We start from the raw sequence: 6,721 nt of genomic DNA, 5'->3' as shown, positions 1-6,721 counted from the left end.
GGGGGACCCCCCATGATCAGCTACTTATCCCATAACCCATGGATAGGGGATAAGTTAATTTTTGCCATAGTTCTCCTTTAATTGGCCAGAACACACCCAAAATCGGTCCCAGCCAAACATTGCTTCGTGTCCTGTCATTTCTCCCAGCTGTTCTTTTTCTACCTGCTTGTAAGGCATGCCTACACTCTCTAATTCCTTAAAGTGGTACTCCGCCCCTAGATATCTTATCCCCTACCTTAAGGATAGGACAAAAGATGACTGATCACTGGGACCCCCGCAATCTTCATGCAGCACCCGGCGTTCCAAATAATATATTAAGAACTCTGGGTTCTCGTGGTGCGGGTCGTGACCTCCCGCCACGCCCTTTCCATTTATGTCTATGGGAGGTGGTGTGATATCACAAGAAGGTGTGGCATGATGTCACGAATCCCACCACAGGAACCAGTGATCTAAACATACTATTTAGAATTTTGGTTGCTGCGTGGAGATTGCTGGGGTCCCAGCAGCAGGATCCCCTTGATCAGACATCTTATCCCCTATCCTTTACATAGGGGATAAGATATCTAGAGGCGGAGTACCCCTTTAAGGGACAGTTCATGTACCCAAAAGTTGATCCTTTGCAACCGTATGACCCCTAGCAAGTTCCCTGCATGAGTCCCATTCATCAGAAAAAGGCTTGTGCATGGAACTTGCTGGGTGTTCTACGTTTGCCTCATAAACTGAACCACCCAGCACCAGTTGCCTCTCTCTGCACCGCATTATGCAGATCGTGCAGGAGAGCAGCTTTGGTCATCCATGTTTTGCTAACTCTATTTTCACACACAGAAATAAATAAATGAGTCGAACAAGTCAAAGAACAGTTTAAAAAAAGGGGAACTTTATTTATTATTTATTAAAATGTTTGTGTAGGGGATTTTTTGTAACCTCCCATCACTCACAAAGAGCGTACAGTAACTAATACTCAGGACAGGAAAAACCTCCAGAGGGGAGGAAACCTGTAGGGAATCCATGGCTACTGTATGGCCCTTCCTCTGGGCATACTAAAGGAGGTTACCTCTATAATTTGGGCAAATGTTTCTGTGTATGTGCATGATTCCTAGGCCTGTGCCTTCATCCAACGTCTTGCTGTAGGTCCCGAAATGCTACTCCATGTCCTGGAAATAGTGCATCTAAGATAGGGGACAAAAAAGATAGATTATTTACATGTTTATCATAGAAATACACATGGAACTGCAATAAAGACCTTTTGGACAAAACAATTTAACACTTACCAGTCACAGTCATGTGCATGACTTTGCATTCCCGTGTCCCTACACAGTGTCCAGCACCGGCCCCTCACTGATGAACAGGACCAGTGTTATTTCTGGGGCTATGCCTTCATCCAACGTCTTGCTGTAGGTCCGGAAATGCTACTCCATGTCCTGGAGATAGTGCATCTAAGATAAGAAAAAAAAGATAAATCATTTACATGTTTATCATAGAAATACACATGGAACTGCACTAAAGATCTTTTGGACACAACAATGTAACACTTACCAGTCACAGTCATGTGTATGACTTTGCATTCCCGCGTCCCTACACAGTGTCCAGCACCGGCCCCTCACTGATGGAGAATGAACAGGAGCAGTGTTATTTCTGCTCAGTGCTGCTCTTTGGTGGACAATGGTTATGACATCACATGTGTGACACGCTGTTACCTCCTGGGAGTTCTATTTCAGTAGTGCTGCTCTCTGATTGGCTGAAAATAAAAAAAGCTTTCTAATATATTCTGTATGACTGTTATCTAAGGTTTTTGACAAATTTTATTAAAATGGCGCCACTCCCTGTGGGTGCGTTATATTTGTTTCTCCTAACCAGACATTCTGTATAAGTAATATCATTTGGTGGCCCCAACAGCCTGGGCCCATAGGTTTCTTACATAGATCAATGCTACTCCGGTAGGCTCAATGAGCAGCGCTGGCCGCCGGGACGTCTGACAAGTGACGTCCCTGACGTTGTGGTCTGGAACGAAGGATGTCACTAGTCGTATGTCCCAGCAGCCATTGATTTAAAGTGGTCGTGGCTCCTGCTGCCAGTTCAAGATCAGACACCATGGCCCTAGATTGACATACTGCAACACCGATCCCCTGTGGCTGCCCACCTGTTGCAAAACTACAACTCTCAGCCTTCGGCTGTCAGGGCATGCTGGGAGCAGGGGCGGATCCAGAGTCGAGTCTCGGGAGGGGCGCTATTAGAGTATTTTGTGTTGGCGGACAGAAGATTACGGAACTTACAATATTATTAAATGTATCATACAGTCCTAACCTTGTTTAAGACTCTTAGGCCGTGCTCATATGTCAGAATAATAATCATATATACCAATTGCCACAGAATGGGAAAGTGCTAAGGTTCTATAGTGAGGAGAATACGCAGTGATATCAGTGACTACAGGTGACGTCTTATCATTGTGTATTCTCCTCACTATAGAGAAGACGTCACCTGTAATCACTGATATCATTGTGTATTCTCCTCACTATAGAGATCAGTGATTACAGGTGACGTCTTCTCTATAGTGAGGAGAATACACAATTATATCAGTGATTACAGGTGACGTCTTCTCTATAGTCTTTCCTTATCTAATTCAGATGGTACATACCGCCAGGATTTGTTCCAGCTAAATCTTCTCTCTGCAGAACTTGATGCCCAGACGTCTCCTCACTATGCCAATGCATTCTGATCCTCTATATGAAAACAATAATTATTATAATACTGCCAAACACTGTATTCTTTGAATATAATACTGGCACACACCCTCCTAATATAATTCTGACATACTGTACCCCCTGAATATACAACACACTGTACCCTCTGAATATAATACCACCATACACTGTACCCTCTGAATATAATACTACCACACTCTGTGCCCTCTAAATTTAATACTACCAAACACTGCACCCTCTGAATATAATACTATCACACGCTGCACCCTCTAAATATAATACTATCACACACTGTACCCACTGAATATAATACTAACACACACTGTGCCCTCTAAATCTAATACTACCACACAGTGCATTCTCTGAATATAACTTGCTGTGCTGTAACTACCCTCTGAGTAAAATACCGTAATGTATTGTGGCCCCTAAAAAACGTACCACCCCAGAAATTATTCACAATATACACTATACTTCTGAAAGGCAAAACACTCTGTGCCTTCACATATAGTAATAATGCCCCATCTTGTGCCCCTACATATAATATGACCCGTCCTGTTCCCCCACATAATAATGCCCTCTGTGCTGTGCCCCTCACATAGAATGCTCCTGTCATGTGCCCCACACATTTAATGCCCCCTGTGCTGTGCCCTTCACATATAATGCCCCCATTCTTTGCCCCTCACATATGCATCCATCATGCGCCCCTCATATATAAAGCCCCCATCATGCGTCCCGCACATATAATGCCCTTATCATGCGCCCCTCACATATAATGCCCCCTGTGCTGTGCCCTTCACATATAAAGCCCCATGTCCTGTCCACTCAGGGGGCATTATATGTGAGGGGCACAGCACAGGGGGCAATATATGTGAGGGGAACAGCACAGGGGGCAATATATGTGAGGGGAACAGCACAGGGGGCAATATATGTGAGGGGCACAGCACAGGGGGCATTATAAGTGTGGGGTACATAACAGGGGGCATTATATCATATAATGCCCCCCTGTGCTGTGCCCCACACATATAATGCCCCCTGTGCTGTGCCCCACACATATAATTTATATGTGTGGCACAGCACTGGGGGCATTAGGTGAGGGGCACAGCACAGGGGGCATTATATGATATAATGCTCCCCTGTCCTGTGCCCCTCACATATAATTCCCCCTGTGCTGTGCCCCTCACATATAATGTCCCCTGTGTTGTGCCCCTCACATAATGCCCCCTGTGCTGTGCCACACATATAAATTATATGTGTGGGGCACACAGCACAGGGGGCATTATATGTGAAGGGCACAGGACAGGGGGCATTATGTGAGGGGCACAGCACAGGGGGCATTATATGTGAAGGGCACAGGACAGGGGGCCCCCTGTCATGTGCTCTTCACATATAATGCCCCCTGTGCTTTGCCCTGCAGACCAGGGACGCGCACAGACATTTTGGAGGGCAGGGGCTCAAGTAAAAAAGAGGGCACTTTTCATAATTAAAAAACGTCTGCCAGACTTAATGGGCAGATGTGCTGCGGCCCAGGGACACAGTGGACTCCCGCCAGGCTTTCTCGACATTCTTAGCCCCCATAAAAGTTGGTGTTTTTGTAAAATTGAGTCAAGAACAGTTTCTATGAAGGTCTGCCATGTGTATATACACTTTGGCTGTGCTGTCAGTCTTATTTACAGAAAAGATATGACAGCTGCCCTATAATATACTGTATTATAGAGGAGATTTATCAAACCTGTGCAGAGAAAGAGCGGTGCAGTCGCCCATAGCAACCAATCAGATCGTTTTGCGGAAGGATTTTCCTCTGCAAAGGTTTTAATAAATCTCCCCCTATATGCCCCCACCTGAGCTCTATATGACAGAACCCAGCACCCATCACCAATCACCCATCACCCATCCCCAATCACCCATTCCCAATCACCCAGCACCCATCCCCAATCACCTAGCACCAATCACCCAGCACCCATCACCAATCACCCAGCACCAATCACCCATCACCCATCCCCAATCATCCAGCACTCATCACCCATCCCCAATCACCCAGCACCAATCACCTAGCACCAATCACCCAGCACCCATCACCCATCCCCAATCACCTAGCACCAATAACCCAGCACCCATCACCAATCACCCAGCACCAATCACCCAGCACCCATCACCCATCCCCAATCACCTAGCACCAATCACCCAGCACCCATCACCCAATCACCCAGCACCAATCACCCAGCACCAATCACCTAGCACCAATAACCCAGCACCCATCACCCATCCCCAATCACCTAGCACCAATCACCCAGCAACCATCACCCATCCCCAATCACCCAGCACCAATCACCCAGCACCCATCCCCAATCACCCATCCCCAATCACCCATCCCCAATCACCCATCCCCAATCACCCATCCCCAATCACCCAGCACCCATCACCCATCCCCAATCACCCAGCACCCATCACCCATCCCCAATCACCCAGCACCAATCACCCAGCACCAATCACCCAGCACCAATCACCCAGCACCAATCACCCAGCACCAATCACCCAGCACCAATCACCCAGCACCAATCACCCAGCACCCATCACCAATCACCCACCTTATGCAAAATCTCCACACAGCTCTGGTTCTTACACTGAAGAGATGGACACCACACTAATATATGCTTACAGTCTACAATATACTAGAGTTGGCAAAAAAAAATAATTATAAATATACAAAGATGGCGAGGCATAGCACAGCATACAGGATGGAGGCAGGGAAGCTCCGCCTCCATTGCGCACAAGACTGACTTCGCATACTAGCAATGTGGGGCAATACCTAGAAAATGGAAAGACCAATTTTTGTATACTGCACTGTAACCTAGTGTATTGGGTTTAGTGCGAGTAAACAGCCTGTCAGTTTCCCTTTAATTATATACCGTACCTCCCCTTAATTCCCTATATACTGTACCACCATTCATCTATTAATTCCCTATATACTGTGCCACCATTAATGAACTATATACTGTGCCACCATTCATCTATTAATTCCCTATATAATGTGCCACCATTCATCTATTAATTCCCTATATACTGTGCCACCATTAATGAAATATATACTGTGCCACCATTCATCTATTAATTCCCTATATACTGTGCCCCTATTAATGAACTATATACTGTGCCACTATTAATGAACTATATACTGTGCCACCATTCATCTATTAATTCCCTATATACTGTGCCACCATTAATGAACTATATACTGTGCCACCATTCATCTATTAATTCCCTATATACTGTGCCACCATTCATCTATTAATTCCCTATATACTGTGCCACCATTAATGAACTATATACTGTGCCACCATTCATCTATTAATTCCCTATATACTGTGCCCCTATTAATGAACTATATACTGTGCCACTATTAATGAACTATATACTGTGCCACCATTCATCTATTAATTCCCTATATACTGTGCCACCATTAATGAACTATATACTGTGCCACCATTCATCTATTAATTCCCTATATACTGTGCCACCATTCATCTATTAATTCCCTATATACTGTGCCACCATTTATCGATTAATTCCCTATATACTGTGCCACTATTAATTAACTATATACTGTGCCACCATTCATCTATTAATTCCCTATATACTGTGCCACCATTCATCTATTAATTCCCTATATACTTTGCCACTATTAATGAACTATATACTGTGCCACTATTAATGAACTATATACTGTGCCACCATTCATCTATTAATTCCCTATATACTGTGCCACCATTCATCTATTAATTCCCTATATACTGTGCCACCATTAATGAACTATATACTGTGCCACCATTCATCTATTAATTCCCTATATGCTGTGCCACCATTAATGAACTATATACTGTGCCACTATTATTTAACTATACTGTGCCACCACTAAGGGTGCATTCACACGTGCGTATTTTCTGCTGCAGATCTGCTGCAGATCTGCTTTAGCAGATTTCTCTTCCCATTGTCAATGAGAAGCAAAATCTGCAGCAAAAATA

General features: G+C 44.7%; 1 long non-coding RNA gene across 2 annotated transcripts in view; it reads right to left on the bottom strand.

Moving 5' to 3' along the window:
* Positions 1 to 854: 854 nt before the first annotated feature.
* The window catches only part of LOC130368173 (uncharacterized), a 13,041-nt gene continuing 7,174 nt past the window's right edge, over positions 855 to 6,721 (bottom strand). For both annotated transcript variants that reach the window (XR_008892316.1, XR_008892315.1), the window contains exons 2-5: positions 2,636 to 2,720; positions 1,537 to 1,738; positions 1,272 to 1,436; positions 855 to 1,169 (exon numbers count right to left, since the gene is read on the bottom strand). This is a non-coding gene — a long non-coding RNA (uncharacterized LOC130368173). The remainder of the gene's footprint in view (positions 1,170 to 1,271; positions 1,437 to 1,536; positions 1,739 to 2,635; positions 2,721 to 6,721) is intronic.

This window comes from Hyla sarda, chromosome 4 (assembly GCF_029499605.1).
Source record: "Hyla sarda isolate aHylSar1 chromosome 4, aHylSar1.hap1, whole genome shotgun sequence".
NCBI lineage: Eukaryota > Metazoa > Chordata > Amphibia > Anura > Hylidae > Hyla > Hyla sarda.
Note: the sequence above shows the minus strand (reverse complement) of the source record. Positions and strands in the feature narration are given on the sequence as shown.